The following is a 27389-nucleotide window of genomic DNA, read 5'->3' on the forward strand; positions in this document are numbered from 1 at the left end:
CTGTCCCTCCCTCTGTCCTGTATTAATCTAAACAGTACTGTTTCCAGGTTAGACCAGTGAGTGAGGCAGCAGTACTATAACAGTAAACATGATCCATTGCTCCTTCACTGATTCTCTGCTTCTGAATATCTGATAGGTCGGAGGTCGTCGGAAGTATGCCTTGGCAGGGACAGAGGGACATAGCCACCTGGTCATCTGTGTTAATTATAAATGGCTGTGAGGGGAGGATGAGCTGGACAGCTGTCTCCAGACCCTCGCCACTCCACCACCAACCCCGTCCCCATCAGAGCTCCTAAGCACCGGTGGCTCCCCATGGACCCGTCGTGGTTAAAAAGCCCTCAGATGCAGCCAGGTGAAACTGGGGAAAAGTTCACCAGGTACCGCAGTCAAACTCACTCTCCCTCACTCACGAAGCGTCCCACTAAAATAAATGATTGAACATGTTCCTTGGATTCCTGTCATGTTCTGGCGTTCTCTTCATAATTCTGACAGGAAATGGAAAGTGCTTCAAGATTGCAGAAGTCACAGGAACACAATGACTCATCAGTACTCAGAAAGATGTTCAATGTGTGATTAAATAGATATGGCAAGCAACACACTTGAGATAAAACTCAATCAAAAGGGAGAAATGTGTGCCACCACCACTTACTTTCTGTAAAACGAGATTGAATAGCCAATGAGAAGACGGCTGTATATTTCAGTGCTAGAATAGAGTGATTGGTAAACAATCCCTTCAAGGTGTTCATAACAAGGCTAGCCTTCCATACAAATGGCAATTTGTCACCACCTCCCTTGAGCTGTCCCCAAGGGGCCCTGAGCTAATAAGAGTCGCTCAGTTTAATTGTGAAATAAGTGCTTCTCCCGGAGCTCACAGGAATCTGAAACCCCATCGGTGGGGCAGCCGGCAGGCAGACAGGCAGGCAGGCAGGCTGATGAGCAGCTCTCAGAGGTGGATCCTGGCAGCAAGAGGGAGATACAAATGTAGACAGCTCATCTCTCCAGGCACTCAGACAGAAACATCAGCAAAACGCAGAGAGAGCAAAGTGACAGGTAGGAATGGAAGTTGACCCGTTCATACAGGCCATACATTCACCAGGATGGGATTCTAGCAGGGAAGCAGAAATGACACAGAATTATTCATGTATCATCTGCTGTAGTTTACTTCACACATATATTTTCAGCTTATATTTACGAGGGGAGCTGACACATTGTTTTGCATTTCTTAGCACGTACACATAGCTTTTTTATGGTCATGGTCAAATGAAATTACCTATGAGCTCTTGAATCTGAAAATGGTTCTTGGGAAGCTGAATCGAATCTGGTTCGAGACAAAACAATGTCCCTCTTTTCTGGCAAATGTGAAGGCTAAAGTAGAGAGAAACCTTCAGAGTTTGGCCTGTTCTCAGGTACTGTCCATTTTTTTGCTGACAGTAGAGGAACAGCACAGTATGAAATGAATGGACTGTATATGAGTGGGGTGTCCAAGAAAAGTTCTCTCTTCTAACTGGGGGAGTATCCCAAGCTGTCTTTTCACTTAGGAAACACATTAGAACCGAAGGCCCAAACAGAATGTGTCCCTTGGCACCCATAGATGAGATAGCAGAGACAGCAGAAGAGCCATGTTAGACAGTGACATTGATCCCAAGCCAATCACTCTCCAAGCATCATGAAAGTGTGTGTGTGTGTGTGTGTGTGTGTGTGTGTGTGTGTCAGTCATGCATTTAAGAGAAAGGGGAGAGTGTTGTTAAAGGGCTAAGGCATGCTTGTTTTAGTCCATTCCATGTAAAGTCAATATTTTCATTACATAGTGACTAGATCACACCTTGTGTTATTCGATTACCAGGTGGTAAGGGTAGTCAACAACACATCTGCCGCGCTGATCGTCAACACGGGGGCCCCTCAGGTGTACATGCTCAGTCCCCTCCTGTACTCCCTGTTCACCCACGACTGCATGGCCACGCACAACTCCAACACCATCATTAAGTTTGCCAATGACACAACAGTGGTAGGCTTGATCACCGACAATGATGAGACGGCCTACAGGGAGGAGGTCAGAGATCTGGCAGTGTGGTGCCAGGACAACAACCTCTCCCTCAACGTGAGCAAGACCAAAGAGCTGATTGTGGCCTACATAAAAAGGGGTGCCAGGCACACCCCCATTCAAATAGACAGTGCTGTAGTGGAGCGGGTAGAGAGTTCAAGTGCCTTGGCGTCCACATAACTAACAAACTATCATGGTCCAAGCACACCAAGACAGTCGTGAAGAGGGCACAACAACTCCTATTACCCCTCAGGAGACTGAAAAGTTTTGGCATGGGTTCTCAGATCCTCAAAAAGTTCTACAGCTGCACCATTGAGAGTATCCTTACTGGTTGCATCACTGCTTGATATGGCAACTGCTTGGCATCCAACCACAATGCACTACAAAGAGTAGTGTGTACGTCCAAGTACATAGCTGGGGCCAAGCTTCTTGCCATCCAGGACCTCTATACCAGGCGGTTACTGCAGCCACCCAAGTCAAATGCTGTTCTCTTTGCTACCACATGGCAAGTGGTACCGGAGAGTCAAGTCTAGGTCCAAAAGGCTTCTTAACAGCTTCTACCCCCAAGTCATTAGACTGCTGAACAGTTCCTAAAAAGACTCCTTAACAGCTTCTTCCCCCAAGACTTTAGACTGCTGAACAGTTCCTAAAAAGGCTACCCGAAGTATTTGCATTGATCGCCTTTTATCCGCTACTGCTACTCTGTTTATTATCTATGCACTTTACCACTAAATGTACATATTACTTCAATTACCTAAACTAACCTGTACCCCCCTCCCACACACACACACCTTGACTTAGTACTGGTACCCCCTGTATATAGCCTCATTATTGTTATTATTTAATGTGCCACTTTTTTTCTTACTTAATTTATTTATTATTTTCTTTAAAAAAATATGTATTTTCTTACTTATTTTTAAAAATTATTATGCATTTTTGGTTAAGGCTTGTAAGTAAGTAATTCACGGTAAGGTTGTATTCAGCGCATGTGACATATACAATTTGATTTGATTGGACTCTTAACACAGTACAACTCTGTCAGTATTTGCTTGATTTTAGGTTCAATCAACCGAGATTAGTACACTTCATTCTAATTCAGTTTATCAGGAGTATTAAGGAAATACTGACATCCATATCTTTAAGACCTGAACCACTCAGTGAAAGAGCAATCTGGTGTGTGTCAACAACAATGACATCTCTCTTCTCACTTTTGACTTTGACAAACAGCAATGTCACCTGTCACTCAAAAAGAGCCTTAACCAAAGCTGCCCTCTGGGAAATCTGATTAGGTCAGTCTGAGAGCATTTAGCTAAATCACTAAATGAAATGTCCTGTTGTTGCTCATGCCCTCTGTTTGTTAAATCCTGTCAACAGCCCTCTGAGTTTGGCCAGACCCAGAAAAAATATATAGCATTCACTGCCCCAATTCACCAATGCACTCTCAAATATTGATACAAATAGAGTAACTTTTCTCCACATTGCAAAAACAAGAAATAATTCAATATTAATATTTGTTTTAATCTTGTACCAAACTATAACGTAGAAGCATTTACATGTACTTATTTTAAGTGCAGACAATTATGTGGTATTTAGCTGTTTATAACCTGGTTAAAAACACTGTAAAATGATAAGTAGCGAGGACTTTCATTGAGTCATTGACCTCTATGGGACCTTAATTCAACTTTCACCCAAAGCCAATCTAAACAAAAGTTCTCATCAGCTGGAAGTTGAAGGAGTCTGAATGGAGAGAGATCGGGGTCAAACGTCCAGAGCAGGGAGAGGAGGACGGATGGATTAGGTGTGAAGTTATATCAGGGATTGAACAGTGTTTGGCTTGGGCTTGAGGAAGTATTGTATGCGACACCTTCATACGAGAAGGTTACTCCTGCATCAGTCACTGGATCCAGGTTCCTGGAAACGCTGATGGGCACACACACGCGCACGTACGTAAGCACGCGCAAACACGCACACACACACAGATGTATTAATCCTTATAGGCTAATATAAACAGCATATTTGAACAGCTGAGTGCTAAATTGAAGGGGTCCACCAAAACAAAGCTCAGCAGTCCACCATCAGTTAATCTCTCAGAAGCATGAGAATAAAGTAACTCTGTACCACTCAGACCTCATGCCCAAGTCCCAGACCTGTATTCATTCACAACGGCAATTACATTTACTGTAATGGTTTATTAATAGGGAGGGATGGATACATTGACATTCAGGGTTGGTGAGTAATGGGTTATATGTCATCCGTTCCATGCAATTGGTTACAACAAAACTGTAACTGTAATCCGTTAAGCTACAAGCAAAAAAAAGAATCAGATCACAGATCAAATTAAAATATAAAGTTGATTACCTCTAGGATTACTTCTAAATTCAGAAAGGATTCTTGCGAAACAGTTGTTTTCAATTGTTTTCGCAATGACAATCAAATCAGCATTGAAAAAAGGCACAAGTTTAAATTTGTTCCGCCTGAGCAAGTCTGACCACAAGTCAGAGAACACTATGATGACACACCATATGCGTTTTGATGGATTCCGGGAAAAGAGCAGGAGAAGACTTTTGTAGGCCACAGTCCAAGCTATCTCTTCCAATGGTGTGACTGCTGTCAGCAAAGATTATACATCCAACTTGAATAAACGCTTGGAAGTACAGTAAGGATGACAGCAGTGTTGTAGCCTACTGGCAATACGGATTTCACTTATTATTGATATCTACATAACGCAATGATGTGAATCACACTACTTCTCCCTTATTTAGCTATTTGCGCCTTACAGATTGTGGGTTTTGTGGATGACTGTTCACAAATGTACACTACTACTCAAAAGTTTGGGTTCACTTAGAAATGTCCTTGTTTTTGAAAGAAAAAGTGACTCCGGGTTGCAAAGAAAAAGCCAACACAGACACTGGACAGAGGAACTCTGCCTAGAAGGCCAGCATACCGGAGTCGCCTCTTAATTGTTGATGTTGAGACTGGTGTTTTGCGGGTACTATTTAATGAAGCTGCAAGTTTCTCAAACTAGACACTCCAATGTCCTCTTGCTCGGTTGTGCACCGGGGCCTCCCACTCCTCTTTCGATTCTGGTTAGGGCCAGTTTGTGCTGTTCTGTGAAGGGAGTAGTACACAGCGTTGTACGAGATCTTCATTTTTTGGGTAATTTCTCACATGGAATAGCATTAATTTCTTAAAACAAGAATAGACTGACGAGTTTCAGAAGAAAGTTATTAGTTTCTGACAATTTTGTGCCTGTAATCGAACCCACAAATGCTGATGCTCCAGATACTCAACTAGTCTAAAGAAAGATAGTTTTATTGCTTCTTTAATCAGACCAACAGTTTTCAGCTGTGCGAACATAATTGCGAACAGGTTTTCTAATGATCAATTAGCCTTTTATAATTATAAACTTGGATTAGCTAACACAACGTGCCATTGGAACACAGGAGTGATGGTTGCTGATAATGGGCCTCTGTACGCCTATGTAGATATTCCATAAAGAATCTGATGTTTCCAGCTACAATAGTCATTTAGAACATTAACATGTCAACAATGTATTTCTGATCAATTTGATGTTATTTTAATGGACAAAAAAAAATGCTTTTCTTTCAAAAACAAGGACATTTTTAAGTGATCCCAAACTTTTGAACGGTACAGTATATTTGTATTTTAACCCAATAATGGTTGAATTGGGGAAGTTTAGGCTGCCTATCAATCATTGTTTTTGTGACCAGCGGACAGCCAGTGAAAAAGGTGGTCTTGCAACAGCTGCATGGTGCGGATCCCAGCCTTTGGAATAAAAATTTGAGGGACTCCCTCCTAGTAAGTAATCATGGCCAAATACCAACCAGGCACACAGGGCACATGCCCAGGAGCCCTGCCCTCCAGGGGGCCCACATTGATTTTGTTAGTCACTCTCACTCAGATATCATAGTACACAGTAGTCATGGCAAAATGTGTAGGATTGCAGGTAATTAGCTTTAACATTTCAAAAATGTTTCTCCACCCCACGGAAAAGTGTGTAGAATTGCAGGGAATTCACTTTAAAATGTTATTCGTTCTCTGTCGTCAAGAGGGGGAACCAACCAGATCTAGCTTAGGGCCTCCAAAAGGCTATAGCTGGCCTGGCCCTGTGCTCCGCGTACTGTCAAAAACTAGTTCAATTTAAGAATACCACAAGTGGTGCTTTTATTGCTCAATTGAATTATTGCTGATACAATTAAATGTCAATAGCCTAATGGACAAATGCTCCCTTTTGATAGACTTAAACATCTGCAAATTATTGACATATTAAAGTGTCATAAAAAAACCCGTAAACAATAGACCTATTTTAAATGTATTAACATTATTTATGAACATTTGAACATCTTGGCCATGTTCTGTTATAATCTCCACCCGGCACAGCCAGAAGAGGACTGGCCACCCCACATAGCCTGGTTCCTCTCTAGGTTTCTTCCTAGGTTTTGGCCTTTCTACTGAGTTTTTCCTAGCCACCGTGCTTCTACACCTGCATTGCTTGCTGTTTGGGGTTTTAGGCTGGGTTTCTGTACAGCACTTTGAGACATCAGCTGATGTACGAAGGGCTATATAAATACATTTGATTTGATTTGCAAATGCCCCACATGCCATTCTTTTTAAAACATGAAAATAGCACTTTTTGGTAGCACTCACAGCATGCCATTCCATGAGAGCAGCATTTATTTTTCAACTCTAAGCAATGAGCTCAAATAGTCCTTCCTCCATGACAACAAAATCATAAACAACAGAGTAGGCGAATAAGTCCTTGTTCTTGGGAAATGCTCAGGTAAAACTACATTTCCATATTTCTAAGTTATATTCTTGAAGATCAAGGGGTATTACATTAATTGGAATGACTAGACTTCTGACTTTTTAATGTAAAGATACAGCCTAATTGTATAATCATCTGTATTGAATTAGAAAGCAATGTGTTTAAAGAAGCCTACCTGCATAAGACAAAATGTAACATCCATTTATGGCCAGTTATGTAAACTCTAACATTGATTTATCCTGTAAGTAATATACATTTTTGTCTTCTTCTAAAACAAAAAGTAGTCAGATTACGTTACTGAGTTTGGGTAATCCAAAAGTTAATTTACAGATTAGAATTTTAGACAGGTAACTAGTAACTGTAATGGATTACATTTAGAAAGTAACCTACCCAACCTTGTGACATTGAAAGGAAAACCATCAGATGCTATGTACTTTCCATTCCATCCCACATTAATTTACAATGCAACTAAAATCAGAGCAACAACTAAATTCAGACTTTCCACACAAACCCCGAGACATCTCATCTTCTTGTTTCATAGACTCAGTTGCCAGTTTATTAGATTCACCAACCCATTCACAGTTTTCTCCTACAGACAGTGAGTCATGTGGCCGTGGCTTGCTATATGAAGCAGGCAGACAGGTATCGAAGCATTCAGTTACTGTTCAATTGAATGTTAAAATGGGCAAAACGAGTGACCTAAGCCTCTCAGAAATGGCTGGCTGGCTTTTTCCCTGGCTTTTCAGTGTCTAGGGTTTACCGAGAATGGACCGAAAACATCCAGTCAGCGGCAGTCCTGTGGGGGCGAAAACAGCTTGCAGATGAGAGGTCGAAGGAGAATGACAAGAATCGTGCAGGCGGGTCACAAACAGGCAAATAATGGCGCAGTACAAAGTGGTGTGCAGAATGGCATCTCAGAACGCACAACTCATTGTTCCTTCTCATGGATGGGCTATTGCAGCACTCCTATTGGCTAAAAACAAGAAGAAGAGGCTGTAGTAGGCACGCGATTACCATCACTGGACAATTGAGGTGTGGAAAAACATTGCCTGGCCTGACTAACCCGGTTCCTGTTGCGTCATGCTGATGGCAGAGTCAGGATTTGGCGTAAGCAGCATGAGTCCATGGCCCCATCCTACCTGGTGTCAACAGTACAGGCTGGTTGCGGTGGTGTAATGGTGTAGGGAAAGTTTTCCTGGCACATGTTAGATCCCTTGATACCAATTGAGTAACGCTTGAACGCTACACCTTGTAGAATACTTGCCCCAAGGAATTCAGGCTGTTCTGGAGGCAAAGGGGCGGTCTGACCCAGTACTAGGTGGGTGTACCTAATAAACTGTCAATTGAGTGCATATCCCACTGACATACTATATGCATGTATGGCAGCAGTTAAAATCATGGAAAATATTACGTTTGCAGTGCTTGCAAAAATCTTCCAGTAGGAGTGTCAAATCAGCACGTGTGTTGTTGATTGATGCCTGGGTGAGATGCGATCACAGATATCCCTCCCTGGCACCGTGGTGCATCTCATCTCTATTCCACATGGACCAACAGGATGATTGACAACACTGTGATGAATTATTAATCTGTTCCTGGGTGTCTGAAGGTCACAAGATGATCTGCTTGGGCCGCCCACGTTGCAGGAGAGGTGGCACTGTCATCAAATATTAATTTACTCTCTGTACTCCGAAAAACACTCTCAAAATACCCCCGCTAAACACATCACACAGCTCCTCACTCAACCACTCAATGGAGTAGAAAAGGCCAAGAGTTTGGCTTGGGGCTGATTCATGTTGCTGTGTGTATGTGTGTGTGTGTGTGTGTGTGTGTTGTGTGTGCGTGCGTGCGTAAACGCGTGCGTGTCAGTATGTTTGTTTGTGTGGTCGTCTCTGTTTTCGAGTTCAGATGTTTTTCATGATTGTCAAAGGTGCTATAAACTACTCACAACTGTATTACCAGATGGTAAACCGCAGCGCTGGATGCCATCCATGACTGAGACCTGTCATAGTGTGATATACCACATAAAACACTCCTGCAGAGGGTGTGAGCCAAAACCTATATCATCCTCTGTTATCAGTTAATAGTGTGAGACAAAGACACAAACAAAGAGTACACCAAGTCCATCACTGTAGTGCTATGAGACAATGTGCTGTTGTGTTGGCCAGGGATATCCAAACTCCCTGTTAGCATGTATACACAGCAGAGAACAGCTGAAGATGCATCCACCCTCATGACCTAATCCCATCCTGCTTCATCATGTTCCTCCTGGCTCCTGTAGTGGTGGTACACACACACACATACAGTTCCAGGTGTTGGTGTTGTTTGTTTTGGTGTTTGGCAGAAGACTGATCAACGGGTCTGGCTCTGTACAAGGCTGCTTGCCTGGTTCTGTATGTGTGTTTGTATCTGCTCGATGAGATGTGTTATGTCCTCGTAGAGCTATGCTACAGATCAACCTTCAAAGGCCTACCTACTGCATCAGTTTTAGCATTTAGTGACTGTGGTCTGTATACTTTCACTGTCACATTGTGTAACAATGACATTGTTATTATCCGATGAAGCGGTCTGTCATAGGAAACTGCTTACCGTACTGTTTGGGGGTCTAGCTGGGGTCATTTTACAGTGGAAGGGAAAATAGCCAGGTTTTGATTTGGGGATATGTTTACAGTGCACGTGCATGTGTGCGTGTGTGAGTGTGTGTACTCCTGCACTTATCCAGATAATGAATAAAACACAGGCCGGTTTGATGTGCCTCATGTATATTTACTTAGCACCGGGATCTGGGAGCTTATAACTCTGCATATTGCATTTTAACAACCATGTTTGAGCTAAGAGTGGGGAGAATGTTGAATCAGAGAGCATTTGGCATCTTATATGCACATTTTTCAGTGCCTGAACTTGAATTCAGTTTGTGTCAATGTGTTCGTGTTTATGTGTATCGTGCATGCATGTGGATACCTGCATTAGTATGTGTGCTTGTGCACGCTTGTGTGTCAGAGGTTGTTTCCCCCCTTCCTTTCTGAGCTGGAGGACTGATGAGCAGCACATGTTTAGATTGTACCATGCACCTTGACGGCGGATGTGTTTATAATTACATAGTTAGTTGGGAGCCAGGGCACGGAAGTGGGCTGTGGGTCGCAAAGGAGAGTCAGGCTTTCTCCAGATGGCTCCCATTCCCCAACACTGGCCGTGCTGCACCTCAGGTTGCTTCCCTTCATGCCTCTTTTGTATATATTTTTTCTTTCATCTTCTTTTTTCCCATCACAATATTTGCAGATTGAGCATTGGCACTATCTTGCACCAAACTGTGGTTCAGTTAGTTAAAGGTAAGGCATAGTTTAGAATATCATATCGATAATACAGTAAATATACAGTAAATAGCCAATAGTTAACTCCCTTTAGTCAAATTGGCTTCAATAATGTTCTTTCAATTCATTCATTAAACCACAATCCCATGTAATGTCAGTTATTTACATTTAGTCCCCCTTTGCTACATTTTTTTCAGGCTAATCAGTTGGAAATGAACTTGGCTTGTGGTTCCATTTACTTTGGCTGTCACGACATCTGCCGAAGTTGGTCTCTCTCCTTGTTCGGGAGGCATTCGGCGTCACCGGTCTTCTAGCCATCGCCGCTCCACCTTTCATTTTTCCATTTGTTTTGACTTGTTTTCAACACACCTTGATTACATCTCCTCATGATTACTATGTGTATTTAGCCCTCTGTTCCCTCCATGCCTGTGTGGGGTATTGTTTATTGTCTAGGTTGGCACGCTTCCGTCCGGGTTGTGCCGGGTTTGATTTGTACCCGCGATTTGTGGCAGCCGGTACTTTGTACTTGGTTGTTGTACTTTGTGCTGTCTCACTTGTTCTTTGGGCATTTCTTTTTGTGACGTGGTTGCGTTCTGTTCTTACTATTTGCCTCAGTAAAGTGCTTCTTTGTTCACTCATCTCTGCTCTCCTGCGCCTGACTTCCATGCACCAGCTACATCCACCGCATGACATTGGCTGACTATAGGCTACAGTTCGTGTCCACACACATGTGTACGGCTGTGCATGCTTAACATTTAAGAAAGGGAACCAAGAAAGAGCTATAAATCATAAAATATTTGACAAACAAATGTGTTTTTACTAACATAGTTGCTAAAGTTGCTATGAAAGACATCTTCGCATGTCATAAAAACTGTATCAGTCAGTGCTTTGTATCAGCTGTACGCAAGGAGACAATTTCCAGTTAAATATGAGTTGCAGAGATGGCCTCACAGGTGTTAAACAGATAAGCGCTTTGGCTGCTTGGGAAAATATGTTATTGAACCGGAGAGACTTGACAAACACCCTGGCTCCGCATGGCATCTAAAGACGGGGTCGGAGGTCTCCCACAGCCACGATGGAAGAAGTTTTTCGTTGTTGTCAGAGCTCAACAGGTGAGCCCGAGGTGGGGAGAGACTTCTCAAAACATATCACCCAAAAGAAGAGCAGGGCTCAATGTCAGGAATTTCTGCCACACACCAGCACTCACTCACCACACATGTCACAACAACCCATATTTACCTTTTACCTCAACATACATGGAATCCTATTTTCTTTGTAGCTTTGTGTGGGGAAACTACCCCAAAAACTGAAACCGGTCAAAAAACAACAACTAAAGAACAACGTTGGCCACCAATATATGGGCCAGTGTTTGTTTTTGTTTGAATGTCATGGGGTTGCTGTGGGGGGAGGAGATGTCAGACCTGCACCTGTGCTGTGGGAGCCTGGGGCTAGCTGAGCTGAGCTGAGCTTCTGTCTGTAGGAATAACCCTCTGGGCAGGGCTATAGTCAGTCGTCAGTAGAAAGAGCATTCTCCTGCACACATTCCTTCCTCTGTGCATCTATTATGTGGACGTTTAGGTCAATGCAGCCCTTTAATATAGAACACACAGCTCATTTGTGTGGGAATTTTATGCACACCTTCACTTGACAATCAATATTGATTGCTTAAAACGTCCATCTCCTTTGTGGTTAATTAGATATTATGCAAGGCAGCTATGGTTCATTAGTGTTACACAGTCAGTAGGCACAGAGTGTAGAACAGGTGGGAAATGTATTTTGTCAGATAAGTTTTTGTATTCATGCTATTCTGCTAATTGGAAACATAAAGTCTTCTCTACAGTAACCCCATTCCAAACATCAGTGATGGTTCAAATGTTTTAGATAACCAGTTAGTCTAGTCAACATGAGATTGTGGTCTAAACCAAACACCACAACACACAGCTCTGTGACTAAATCAAAGTTGAGAATAAAAATTGATAGAAGTAGAATAGCATTTGTCTATGTATGAGCGTGTGTGGTGTGTGAAATGCTGTGGTTTTAGATGTTCCCACTCCATGGTCCACGCAGATGTCCTGCAGCATTGTCCTGATTTGCTCGGAAAGAGAGATAATTATGTTTAAATGCAGCAGTTTAACGATAAATTAGCAATAGTAAGTAATGATGGCTTATTTCCCATCTGTCTGCGTAGTGCGCTGCAGCTAGTGAATGGGCCACGGTGTTCTAACCACTCACCAATGGTTCAGAGGCAGTTTTATTTAAACATAATGTAGTATCAAGAATTAAGGGATTATCCAACTGTTTCATGGTCATTATTCATTTGTTAGTAGTGAACATTAGGTGTTTCTTTTTTATTGGAACATTTACTTTATCTTGTAAAGTCTACTCAAGAAAACATAGAAACATAACATAGAAACTTCTGCACTACAAGACTCTTTGTAGTATTTTCAGAAGTCTGTAAACAAGACCAACTGTACGTGGTCAAGTCCCAATGAGGAGTTAATGCTTTGCAGGTCGAAACCATGCTAAAACATGCAGTAGAACTGCTGTTCGGTGATTGGAATGCCAACCTGATAGGAGAGAAGGTCCTGGACCAACCAAGGCCATGTCCTGGACCAACCAAGGCCATGTCCTGGACCAACCAAGGCCAGGTCCTGGACCAAACAAGGCCAGGCCCTGGACCAAACAAGGCCAGGCCCTGGACCAAACAAGGCCAGGCCCTGGACCAAACAAGGCCCGGCCCTGGACCAACCAAGGCCAGGTCCTGGACCAACCAAGGCCATGTTCTGGACCAAACAAGGCCAGGCCCTGGACCTGTGTTAGTCTCTGATCTGGCTATGGGCTACACTAGTTCAACTAGCAGACAAGATTTGCTTAGAATTCCATGGCATTATTTTTATATTATTTTATAGTATGACGAATACAATTGAACATAGCTGAATAAAATAGAAAGGATATTTTCTCCAAACAATTTGAGGGAGTGCTCACATGCGGCTATTCTGTGTTGAGTGGTGAACAAAGAAACTGGTCCGCCTGTATGCTTAATTTAGAGTTATTAATGTAACTTTAGTTGTGATACAAACGTTGGGCTATATGTTTTGATTTGTAATACATTTTAAGACTGTATGATGCAACTCTAATGATGATTACAAAAAAGTTGCATAAAAGGCATGAGCTTTGCTTTGTTTTTTTTGCGCAGGCTCCACACACTTCATCAGTCTCTCATTAACAATCTGACAAGCACTTGATAATGCCTCGAATTTCCTGGTGGCATCCCCTTTGTGTGGCCAGAATGCCTCCCCAAACAATCCATGCCTTTTGTGGTCAGTGGCCATTTTGCCCTTGGGATGAACATAATAATTATAATTCCCTTCTCCCGGCTGTGTGCTCTGAAGCAACTCTCACTAACATGGCTCTCCCAGATAGCTCAATTCTTATTAGCCAATGCCTTTCACGTGATTGGGGCTTTCTCACAGGCTACAAGTGAAGACAGACACATCAGGAACACAACTGAGTGCATCCTTATCCAATTCCGAGGAACATATTGAAGATATTGGAAGAACTGTACACATTTACTTTTCGTCAGCCAACAATCAATCAATCAAATGTATTTATAAAGCCCTTCTTACATCAGCTGATGTCACAAAGTGCTGTACAGAAACCCAGCCTAAACCCCCAAACAGCAAGCAATGCAGGTGTAGAAGCATGGTGGCTAGGAAAAACTCAATAGAAAGGCCAGAACCTAGGAAAAAACCTAGAGAGGAACTAGGCTATGAGGGGTGGCCAGTCCTCTTCTGGCTGTGCCGGGTGGAGATTATAACAGAACATAGCCAAGATGTTCAAATGTTCATAGATGACCAGCAGGAGTAAATGTCAGTTGGCTTTTCATAGCCGATCATTCAGAGTTCCTCTACCGCTCCTGCTGTCTCTAGAGAGTTGAAAACAGCAGGTCTGGGACAGGTAGCATGTCCGGTGAACAGGTTAGGGTCCCATAGCCGCAGGCAGAACAGTTGAAACTGGAGAAGCAGCAAGGCCAGGGGGACTGGGGATAGCAAGCAGTCATCAGGCCAGGTAGTCCTGAGGCATGGTCCTAGGGCTCAGGTTCTCCAAGAGAAAGAAAGAAAGAAAGAAAGAAAGAAAGAAACTTACACAGGACACCGGATAAGACAGGAGAAATACTTGAGATATAACAGACTGACCCTAGCCTCCCGACACATAAACTACTGCAGATGAAGATGAATAGGCCTAACTAACAGCAAAAGCACCAGCCTATGTTAATCTACTATCCCCCATAGTATTAAAATTGACCTATTCTATTTTGTGCGGGAAATAAATATTCCAAACATAGTCTGGGACCATTAGCATTAAAAAAACATTTTTAAGCAATGAGGCTGACGTGACAGATCAGAATGTTAAGTTTAAAATGTTGATAAACTACTAAGCTACTTCTTCACATTATAAGCGCAGCAATGCGCACATGGCAGTAGGCTATAAGTGCAAATGTTTCCAAATGCAATCAATTAGTGGGAAAACACCATTCTCAAAAGTGACCACAAATGTGAATATGCATGTAATGCTTTTATTACGAAGGTGCATTTTTATGGTGAAAATGATCTTCCCCAAACTTGAAACTCATGTGCTGCTTATGTATGTCAATTACACTCTACACCCCTTGTAAAGTGGATTAATGTGCTTCATTTTAAGAAGATATTTGGCCACTTTAGTTGTGATACAAACCTTATTAAAACATATAGGCCTGGTTCTCCCGAGTGGCGCAGCGGTCTAAGGCACTGCATCTCAGCGCTAGAGCCGTCACTACAGACCTGGGTTCAGTCCCAGGTTGTATTGCAGACAGCAGTGACCGGGAGACCCATGAGGCGACGCACTATTGGCTCATCCTCGTCCTGGTTAGGGGAGGGTTTGGCCGGCCGGGATGTCCTTGTCCCATCGCTCTCGAGCAACTCCGTGTGGCGGGCCGGGCGCATGCACACTGACATCGATGCCAGTTGTACAATGTTTCCTCCGACACATTGGTGCTTCTGGCTTCCAGATTAAGTGAGCAGTGTGCCAATAAGCAGTGCGGCTTGGCAGGGTCATGTATCGGAGGACGTAAAAAAGGATCCCATCAACTGGTGAAAAAATGTATAATAATAAAAATACAATTAAAAAAATTGAAAAAATAATCTACTATCCCCCATAGTATAAAAGTTGACCATTTCTATTCTGTTTGGGAAAAAAATATTCCAAACATAGTCTGCGACCATTAGCAAAAAAAATATGTTTTTAAGCATTTTTAAGTAATAAGCAATTTTAAGCTATGGGCTCGGCTACACGAGGTGTGCGACTTTGATTTGAAAAAGTCGCAAAAAAAGGCTTGCGCAGTTTCTTGCCTTACTGCACACGAGCTGGGCATCATTCACAAGTGATACGCTAATATTGTCACCCATCAGACTATTCTTGATTTAATCTTTACATATACTAAATAATATATGTGTGAAATTTATTTGATTTAAAATGGACCATTTTCATGCGTCTGTCTCGAAATAGGGGCAAAAATACATGTAATCTATGCACTTAAATAATGAATGGATGATGCTTTTCCCATGGTTCATTTTTCATGCCAGCCACGTAGGCTATAGTCCTGTTATAAAGAGAAGCAATGTGATTAATTTAGCAGGCCTTGACTATAGAAAGTTGATGGGATCCTTTTCTTTTTAATAGAGGCCATCACTCTGTTTTCTTACGCAATTGCATAGCCTATAGAAATGTTGCACAACAGAAGTGTTTGTTCAGATTTCCGTTTACATTTGCATTGATATCAGAGTGATTAGAGGGTCAATAGTGTTCTGAGTACCAGGCAGTTAGCAAGTTTGGTAGGCTACTAATGACCATCAGTAGCATCAGTGCTTGGAGAAGCCTAATTAAACATTTAAAACCCTGCTTCTTTAAAGAGTATCTTAAATAATCCCACAACAAATGTTATGGCTTTAGAAGCTTCTGATAGGCTAATAGACATAATTTGAGTCAACTGGAGGTGTACTTGTGGATGTATTTCAAGGCCTACCTTCAAACTCAGTGCCTCTTTACTTGACATCATGGGAATATCAAAAGAAATCAGTCAAGACCTCAGGACAAAAATTGTAGACCTCCACAAGTCTGGTTCCTCCTTGGGAGCAATTTCCATAAACCTGAAAGTACCACGTTCATCTGTACAAACAATAGTACGCAAGTATAAACACCATGGGACCACGCAGCCATTATACCGCTCAGGAAGGAGACTTTAGTCTCCTAGAGATTAACATAATGTGGTGTGAAAAGTGCAGATCAATCCAAGAACAACAGCAAAGGTCCTTGTGAAGATGCTGGAGGAAACAGGTACAAAGGTATCTAAATCCACAGTAAAACGAGTCCTATATCAACTAACCTGAAAGGCTGCTCAGCAAGGAAGAAGCCAATGCTCCAAAACTGCCATTAAATAGCCAGACTCCGGTTTGTAACTGCACACGGGGACAAAGATCGTACTTTTTGGGGAAATGTCCTCTGGTCTGATGAAACAAAAATAGAACTGTTTGGCCATATGACCATCGTTATGTTTGGAGGAAAAGGGGGAGGCTTGCAAGCCGAAGAACACCATCCCGACCGTGAAGCATGGGGGTGGCAGAATCGAGTTGTGGGGGTGCTTTGCTGCAGGAAGCCCTGGTGCACTTCACAAAATAGATGGCACCATGAGGAAGGACATTTATGTGGATATATTGAAGCAACATCTTAAGACATCAGTCAGGAAGTTAAAGCTTGGTCGCAAATGGGTCTTCCAAATGGACAATGACCCCAAGCTTACTTGGCAAAATGGCTTTAGGACAACAAAGTCAAATTATTGGAGTGGCCATCACAAAGCCCTGACCTCAATCCTATAGAAAATGTGTGGGCAGAACAGAAAAAGCTTGTGCAAGTGAGAAGGCCTACAAACCTGATTCAGTTACAGCAGCTTTGTTAGAAGGGATGGGCCAAAATTCACCCAGCTTATTGTGGGAAGCTAGTGGAAGGCTACCCGAAACATTTAACCCAAGTTAAACAATTTAAAGGCAATGCTACCAAATACTAATACTAAACTTCTGACCCACTGGGAATGTGATGAAAGAAATAAAAGCTGAAATAAATCATTCTCTGTAACGGCTTTCTTCCTGGGAAGGAGGACCATAATGCAGCGTGGTTATTTATAAACATCTTTAATGAAAGATGAAAACGTGAACACTATACAACATAAGAAAACATGGAAAAACCGAAACAGTCCTAACTGGTGCAAAACACAGAGACAGGAACAATCACCCACAAAATACCTAAAGAATATGGCTGCCTAAATATGGTTCCCAATCAGAGACAACGATAAACACCTGCCTCTGATTGAGAACCACTCCAGGCAACCATAGACTTACCTAGAACACTCAACCCCATAGACTACAAAACCCATAGACAAAACAAGACACATAAATCACCCATGTCACACCCTGGCCTAACCAATATAATAAAGAAAACACAGAATACTAAGGCCAGGGCGTGACATTCTCTCTACTATTATTCTGACATTTCACATTCTTAAAATAAAGTGGTGATCCTAACTGAACTAAGACAGGGAATTTTGACTAGGATTAAATGTCAGGAATTGTGATAAACTGAGTTTAAATGTGTTTGGCTAAGGTGTATGTTATGTTAGCTATATTAAGATGAATGCACCACTAACTGTAAGTCACTCTGGATAGGAGCGTCTGCTACAATTACTAATTGTAAATGCAAAGCTCACGTTAACTAGCTACCTTGCTAACAACAACTACCGGAACAAAGATAGCTACCTGGACAACTTGGCACAAAGATATAACCTCCATTTGCAAGTTAGGTAGCTAGCTAGCATTTGGGGGCTTTGTTTGCTAAACCAAAACAACATGCTTAATGTGTATTTTCTAGGGCAAAAATAAATGAAGGACTGTACTTGTCTACTACAAATATAGCCATGGCTCTGGCAGAAAATAGCAAAACGTATCAGCAATCATTCAGCTACGTACACAGCTGGTTGCATAGTAATGGTGCCAGAGTTATCGGCCTGCATCTATTCTGTTGATACAGTCCCTCTAATAGCATATACATTACTTCCAAACTATTTTTCTCACTGTATGTTTATTGATTGATGATATTTTATTCCATTCACAGGCTACAATGTACGTACAAAACCTGGACGATTTGATGTTCAGCAACATCGTGGGAACCCCCCTACCATATCAGGAGCTGTTACAGAAGGGCAGTGGCCAGACACCAAATCCCACTTCAGAGTAATAGAAGACACTTGAATCAGGTTGGTCACAATGGTCAAAATACTATTTATCCTGGAATTCACCTAACCACCATTGATAATGTAAATACTGCGGTGTGTATATGTGTGCCTTGTACGTTGTAAGGAGGTGCCCACTTCCACTGTGACAATGGACTACTCCTGGGTGAGTAATACTAACCAGTCCGTGCCAGCCACTTGTGAATTAGCTGTGAATCAGGATCTCTGATTTGGTATGCTCAACCGTATATTTACTGTTGGCTTCCATGACTGTATGGTGCTAGTCTTTCTCTCTCTCTCTCTACCTCTGTGATATAGGAGCTGGGTCAGCTATAGGAGCCGAAGTCGGACTACTTCATGACCAGTATCTGTGACGAGAGGGGCCTGGAGCTGTCCTCAGATGGGACAAAAGGTGATTACTAATAAGACAGTACATCACAAGCGTTTAGTAATATCACATTTTCAATACGTATCACTCATCAACTCCTCCTCATTTTTCTACAGATGGGCAGTCCTTTGACTGAAAGACAGGTTAATACGGGGATGTCTGAACTGGGAGAGACCTTGCACTCAACATAACAATTAAACAAGACGCATCTATTACCTTTTATTCTCTTGTTATTATTGAATTGAATGGTACAATCAACAGGGGGAACTCCTGTCTTATATGGGACACCATACATGAAGGTATAATATTTGCACATGGATACATTATCAGAACACTGCTTCTACAGTATTATGTGAAGTATGCTTCATTCTACTTGCAACTGTTACACTTGAAGTTATCAAAACACTTTGTTTAGAACATCTACATAAGTTCAGTAATGGCACTTTTCTCATATTACTCTGCAGGCTACTAACCGATGCAAAGCATCGTCCTGGAGTAAGCTTTGAATTGGTCAGTAGCCTACAGAGTGGTCTCCTCCTGCATCTCACATCTGCCTGTAGTTATTGAACTCTGCCTGCTGGACCCATGGGTGAGGTAAACTCTGTCATATCCAAGATGGAAGTCATGTACTCCACCCCTACTGCCACCTGAATGCACCTGTCCATAATCTGTAATACATTACATAGAATGAAGGCACTTCATCACACACTGGAGACTTGAAGACAGAACCTCACCTCAAGAGACTGAAAAGATTTTGCATGGGTCTTCAGATCCTCAAAAAGTTCTACAGCTGCACCATCGAGAGCATCCTGACTGGTTGCATCACCGCCTGGTATGGCAACTGCGCGGCCTCCGACCGCAAGGCGCTACAGAGGGTAGTGAGTACAGCCCAGTACATCACGGAGGCCAAGCTTCCTGCCATCTAGGACCTCTATAGCAGGCGGTGTCAGAGGAAGGCCCTAAAAATTGCCAAAGACTCCAGCCACCCTAGTCATAGACTGTTCTCTCTGCTACCGCACAGCAGGTGGTACCGGAGTTCCAAGTCTAGGTCTAAGAGCTTCTACCCCCAAGTCATAAGACTGCTGAATAGCTAATCAAATGCCTACCAGGACTATTTAAATTGACCCCCCTTTTTTTTACGCTGCTGCTACTTGCTGTTCATGATCTATTATCTATGCATAGTCACTTTACCCCTACCTACATGTAAATATTACCTCAATTACCTTGACTAACCTGTACCCCCGCACATTGACTAGGTACCGGAACCCCCTGTATATAGCCATGTTATTGTAATTGTATTGTTGCACTTTTATTTTTTACTTTAGTTTATTTAGTAAATATTTTTATTAACTCTTATTTTTCTTAAAACGACATTGTTCGTTAAGGGCTGATAAGTAAGCATTTCACGGTTGTAATCGGCGCATGTGACAAATAACATTTGGTTTTGATTTGATTTGTGCATGTCAGTGTGTTAGACAGCCAAATACTTAGATTTGGTCAAATAGACAAATATAATGCCATTATAGTTTGGGTTAGACAGCTGAAGTTGTACTCTACACATATTTTTGTCATATTTCTGTCACACTGTCTATATAAGCACATCAATTTGATATTTACAGCATCAAATGTCTTGTCTTTGTAACACGAACACACTCATCACTCATAGATTTTTAGTTGATAAATGTATCTACACTCAAGCTGGGTGATGTTTATGCAATGTCCCCATGTAGCCTACACCTGTTGTAGAGATATTAGTTCTGGCATTTGTACCCCGGGAAAGATTTAACAGAGGACATAAGAGAGACGAGACAAGACAAAAACTAGCCAGTTATAGAATATTGCGCTGTAGGACAGCTGAGCTGACTCAAGAACGGGCCTTCAACTCACAGTTGATCCCATTTCCAAGGTAACATGTATTTACATGACGCGATGAAACATTGAAACTAAGTTGCAAAAGCTACTTTTGTAACGAGGTGTTGTAGAACAAGTGTCTTATGAAACACATTCCTGACATTGGCTCTTGCCATAATGGATTTGACATAGAAATATCAGCTAGATAGCATAGCCAGTTGCAGCTATCACCAAGCTCTGCTAGCTAGCTGTTGTCAGCTTTGCTAAACACAAGGTCAGCGCAAGCTTTAGCCTTAACATTGAACTGAATTAGCTGACCATCTTGAGATGTCGAGTCAGTCGGAAGGTGGCGAGTCAGTCAACTTCAAAATGTGTTCTCTCCATAGAAAAGCTAGCTTATTTTACCTCACTGCACCACTGGCCTTGTTTGTTGTGATTGAATGGCAAAGACACACCAAAGAAACACCCATATCAAACCACACTCCAAGACAATTAACTCTCGTTTGCCTTCAGCCATGGCCACTGGCATTTGTTAATGAGCATTGACTAAACATAAGACCAAATCAGGAAATGCAGTCACCCATTAAACCTATAGGACTGGCAAAGTCAGAATGTGCTCAACATGCAACAGGACCTGAAAGAACATTATTTCTGGGTAAAAACAGCAGGTCTGTTTCCATCATGGAGGTCACAGGAGCATAAGTACAGACCAAAGTGTGTTTGTTAGGTCAAATATAAGCCATGGTATCCTACCTAGCCGTACTCAGCCACTGCAGGCAGGGTGGAAACAGAACAGTAGCATGGGGGTGGACATGTAGACACTTATTTGCTCCTATTTGACATGGACTCTTATGTGAACTCAAATAATGTGTCACAACCACGAGCAGTGTCTTCATATAACTTCTGGATACCAGGAAGTTATGGACAACCACATGTTAACTTAATATTGCCATTGTCATTAGAGCAAAGTGGTTTCTATTTTAAAATGACAAGGTTAGTGTAATTTTATGGTAACATATATGTATCCCAATACAGTATATCCCACTTCCCTCTGTAAACCAGAGTGTGATCATAACATGTGAAGAGTTAAAAGGAAACAAGAGCAGCAGGAGTGTGTCTCCTCACCTTCCTAACTCACACAGCCTCTCTCCTTCAACCAGCTGGCAAAGACTTCACTTATCTTCCCAATTAGGAAGGCATTTCCTGTCCATTCTGCTTCTAGAAACAGAGAGAGAGAGAGAGAGAGAGAGAGAGAGAGAGAGAGAGACAGAGACAGAGAAAGAGAGATAAAAAGGCATTGCTGTGTGCATGGTACCCACACACGGGCACGTATTGCACAACACATATGTGTGTGTCCTGTGGATGTAAGCATATGTACACATGCAAGCACGATTAAATATCTATAAACACTTAACATACACTGCCAGAAATACACGACACATGAAACCTGCTGAGCAACATGAACACCTACTGTACAAACAAGCTGCCCTCAGACTCCCAAATGGGCCTTAGACACATCCAACAAGTGTCAGACAGTGAATCAATATATGAATAGATGTTCTCAACAATTGATCAAAAGCAATAGACTTTCTCCACATAAAGGTAGAAACATGAAATGAGATCTGTCCAGTATGACTGCAGCCAGACTTAATCCTTCTACTTCTCACCTCCAGCGCATTTGATTCCCACTGCAAATTTCCTGTGTTGGTCATGTTTTAATCAGTCTCTTTGTTTGAGTTGAGATGTCAGCAGGTTAGAAGTAGCAGGTTGTGTAACTCCCTCACATTCTCAACCAAGACACAGTTGAAATGCGGTTGGTATTTTCCTGATATTCAAACAATATGACGGCCAAGTCATCCAGGAGTCATTGACTGGTTATTGACCTAGGTTGTCCACACGCCTCAAGATAGAGTTAGCTCACTAAGCTAAAGCCTATGCATTAGTTCTAAGTGGGCGCTTACTTGAGATTCTAAACCACGTTTCGCTGAACTCTAAACATCCAGGCTCTGGTGTTCATGGGTTCTTCTACTGTGAGGCCCAGGGGGCAGGTGCTGGACAGGCTGGACTGCAGGCCTCTCTGAGTCTGGCCTAAACCTGTAGGGAGATATGATGCATCTGGCTGGAGTTAGACATGCGGAACTGTGGTGCATCTGCCATGTCACTCTCATGCCATCAAACAGGCCGCGGAGCCAACGCTAAACATGCACAACGAATCCAGAGCAGGCGGAGGCTGTGTTTGTGTGTGTGTTTGTGTAAGCTGAGTGACTGGGAATGCCATGCAGGTTTGACACGTAGTGTGTTATGGTCAATATTACAAATAGAAGTAGATCTTAGATGATTAACTTGGTTCTAATCCATTTTCTTCCAGTATTTTGATAATGCAACACACTGTAATACTTCCTAACAATGTCTGATAAAGAATCTTTCCTTAATCTACCAAAAGACTTCTAAACTGGTAGGTATTTTGTGCCTTTTTTCTGGTGCAAAATGCTACCAATTGAAATAACAAAAAGGTAAATGGTACAACATAAAGCATTCAACTCAGCGCATATGGAAGCCATTGTCCAGATCTTGTGTAATACTAGATGTTAAATTATTACATTTGATAGCATGGCAAAATTGATTTCACAAACCATTTTGCTCAGAATTTCAAATTTGTCAAGTTGCTTAATAATGTTAATTTGAACAGTGTGTTTGGCATTCAAGTTTGCTTGAAAGGTTCATAATTCATCCTAATTTGGTATTTCTGACCTTGAACTCTCTGTTTCAAGGTGTACAAACTGTAATGTTGAGCCTCAAATGTGACTTTGCAAACCATGCAGCACGGAGTGAGGATGTGTGTGTGTGTGTGTGTGTATTTTGACAAATGATGCATAATTGAGCAGATTACATGTCTTGATCTCCAGAGTTCCTTCAAGTCCAACTCCAAGAACAAAGCTGAAGTGCTAAAATGTTATGAGCGTCCATCGAGAACATTTCCAACAGGATCCAAGAAACTGACAGAAACTCTGGTTCTGCTTTCTTTCCAGATTATCTCCACGGTTTGCTCTTTTATGGTGGAGAAACAATTGACATTAGCTAGGGGAGATCTGTCTCTCCTCCCTCTCTGATATACTTTCATGATGTGTGTGTGTGTGTGTGTGTGTGTGTGTGTGTGTGTGTGTGTGTGTGTGTGTGTGTGTGTGTGTGTGTGTGTGTGTGTGTGTTTTTGTGTGTGTGTGAGAGTGAGAGAGAGAGAGAACACAAAGTGAGTTTGCAGGCTTCAAAGCTAAGATTCTTAGAGACATTGCCTTCAACTCTGAAATGTGATTCAATACACATCAGAAGGAGCAAAACATCTGCTATGCAGATTATACTTTTAAATCTGGCTGAATGTCAAACAGGCCTGAAATGTACTTTTGTTATTACAGTAGTATTACTAATTGTTAACCCTGCTGTTGTGTTAGTTTCATGTTAATTTATTCTGTGTTCCCGGTCCAAAATGACTGCCCCCATTATAGCTGATTATAAGTCCATAGTAATATATATATTATCACCTAAAGTTGTGTTAGCTGATTTTATCAACTCAGGTTATTGTGAACATTACAAGTTATGAACTTCTATTTGCTATTTATGGTCTCATTGACCTGAGCTCATACAAATCGTTTTTGAGTAAAAAAAGTTCAAATGCATTGATTATTTTGACTACAACAAATACTCAGATAAAACATATTGTGATATTTATCACAGATTACTTTGTGTCCAAGTTTAACAAGGACTCTATCCTCCTCACCAGTGTCATTTCCAAAAATACCTCTTGCAACCCCTATTACGAGCCTATTCAACCTCTCTTTCGTGTCGTCTGAGATCCCCAAAGATTGGAAAGCTGCTGCGGTCATCCCCCTCTTCAAAGAGGGAGACACTCTAGACCAAAACTGTTATAGACCTATATCCATCCTCCTCTGCCTTTCTAAAAATCTTCGAAAGCCTGGTATATCTCTCGTCACCCCCAAAACCAATTCCTGTTTTGGCCGCCTCTCCTTACAGTTCTCTGCTGCCAATGACTGGAAAGAAATACCAAAATCTCTGAAACTGGAAACACTTATCTCCCTCACTAGCTTTAAGCACCAGCTGTCAGAGCAGCTCACAGATTACTGAGTCGCTCTGGATAAGAGCGTCTGCTAAATGACTTAAATGTAAATGTAAATTACTGCACCTGTACATAGCCCATCTATAATTTAGCCCAAACAACTACCTCTTCCCCTACTGTATTTATTTATTTTGCTCCTTTGCACCCCATTATTTATATTTCTACTTTGCACATTCTTCCACTGCAAATCTATCATGCCAGTGTTTTACTTGCTATATTGTATTTACTTCGCCACCATGGCCTTTCCTTTGCATTTACCTCCCTTATCTCACCTCATTTGCTCACATTGTATATATACTTATTTTTCTATTATTATTGACTGTATGTTTGTTTTACTCCATGTGTAACTCTGTGTTGTTGTATGTGTCGAACCCTGTATAAATAAAAATTCTTATCGGCAGACTCAATAGCCTTTGCTTCTCAAATGACTGCATCGCCTGTTTAACCAACTACTTCTCAGATAGAGTTCAGTGTGTTAAATCGGAGGGCCTGTTGTCCAGACCTCTGGCAGTCTCTATGGGAGTGCCACAGGGTTCAATTCTCGGGCCGACTCTTTTCTCTGAAAACAGCAATAATGTCACTCTAGCTGCTGGTGATTCTCTGATCCACCTCTACGCAGACGACACCATTCTGTATACATCTGGCACTTTGGACACTGTGCTAACAAACCTCCAAACGAGCTTCAATGCCATACAACACTCCTACTGAAGCCTCCAACTTCTTTTAAATGCAAGTAAAACTAAGTGCATGCTCTTCAACCGATTGCTGCCAAGCACCCTCCAGCCTGACTAGCATCACTACTCTGGATGGTTCTGACTTAGAATATGTGGACAACTACAAATACTTAGGTGTCTGGTTAGACTGTAAACTCTTCTTCCAGACTCACATTAAGCATCTCCAATCCAAAATGTAATCTAGAATTGGCTTCCTATTTCGCAACAAAGCCTCCTTCACTCATGCTGCCAAACATGACTATCCTACAGATCCTTGACTTTGGCGATGTCATTTACAAAATAGCCTCCAACACCCTACTCAGCAAACTGGATGTAGTCTATCACAGTGCCATCCGTTTTGTCACCAAAGCCCCATACACTACCCACCACTGCGACCTGTATTGAGCTCTTTGCTGGCCCTCACTACATATTTGTCGCCAAACCCACTGTCTCCAGGTCATCTATAAGTCTTTGCTAGGTAAAGCCCTGCCTTATCTCAGCTCACTGGTCATCATAGCAACACCCACCCGTAGCATGCGCTCCAGCAGGTATATTTCACTGGTCACCCCCAAAGCAAACACTTCCTTTGGCCGCCTTTCCTTCCAGCTTTAAGAATCAGCTGTCAAGGCAGCTTACCGATCACTGTACCTGTACACAGTCAATTTGTAAATAGCCCTCCCAACTACCTCATCCCCATATTGTTACTTATTGTCTTGCTGCTTTGCACCCCAGTATCTCTACTTGTACATCATCATCTGCACATCTATCACTCCAGTGTTAATGCTAAATTGTAATTATTTCGCTTCCATGGCCTATTTATTGCCTTACCTCCTTAGTCTTCTGCATTTGCACACACTGTACATAGATTTTTCTATTGTGTTATTGAATGTACGTTTGATTATGTGTAACTCTGTGCTGTTGTTTTTGTCGCACTGCTTTGCTTTATCTTGGCCTGGTCACAGTTGTAAATGAGAACTTGTTATCAACTGGCCTACCTGGTTAAATAAAGGTGAAATAAAATAAAAAATATGATCAAGAGCCTCACATACAGTATATTGTTTGGTCATTGTGTTGCCACAGAATAAATTGTGAGCAATGCCTCAAAAAAGCTTTATATACCAGAGCTGCGAGAAAAGTTTGATATATTATTGAAACAATGGTTCCCGTGGGGGAAAGATGCTATTGGGGAAATGTTCCCGTGGGGGTTGCCATGGAAGCCAAGAAGGGGATTGAGGTGTGTGTGTGTGCTCAAACACACATGCATGTGGGGGTCTGGGAGAGGAAGTGTGTCCATCTGATGAATGGGCATGTGCCTGATTTTATACACTAATTGTAGTCTCACCCATTAATTTATAATGACTGGTCATTCTTGACCGGGAACACCACAGCTATACAAAAGTTAAATAAAACACCCACAATTTTATGAAAATCTTCCAAACGTATTTGTGTGTTCAGATGCCCTGTGTCTACAAAGTCATGGAAATTTATGACAATCAGATTAAATGAATTAAATTTTTCAGAGAGAAAACTTGTAAATCGGTCCAATTCGACCGGAACACAGCAAGAGGGTTAAATATTATACCAAGCTCAATATATCCAGCAGAATATACTTTAAACTCACTTTTAACCTTTTTCAACATTCGCAAAACAGAGAGAGTGTATAGGCTCAGGACTTGAGGAATGAAGCAGTCATTGAGCTCAGTGAATGGTGAAGCTGTCGTCTGTCTGCTGTGTTGTGTTGAACAAGATGGACGTCTCTGTGAGAGCCTCATTCCGTCTCCTGCATTCACAACAGCACCAAATACCAAATATGGGACCTTGGTTAACCTTATAACAGTGTATGGGGCCGCTGTCAC

Source organism: Oncorhynchus nerka, linkage group LG2 (assembly GCF_034236695.1).
Source record: "Oncorhynchus nerka isolate Pitt River linkage group LG2, Oner_Uvic_2.0, whole genome shotgun sequence".
Lineage (NCBI taxonomy): Eukaryota > Metazoa > Chordata > Actinopteri > Salmoniformes > Salmonidae > Oncorhynchus > Oncorhynchus nerka.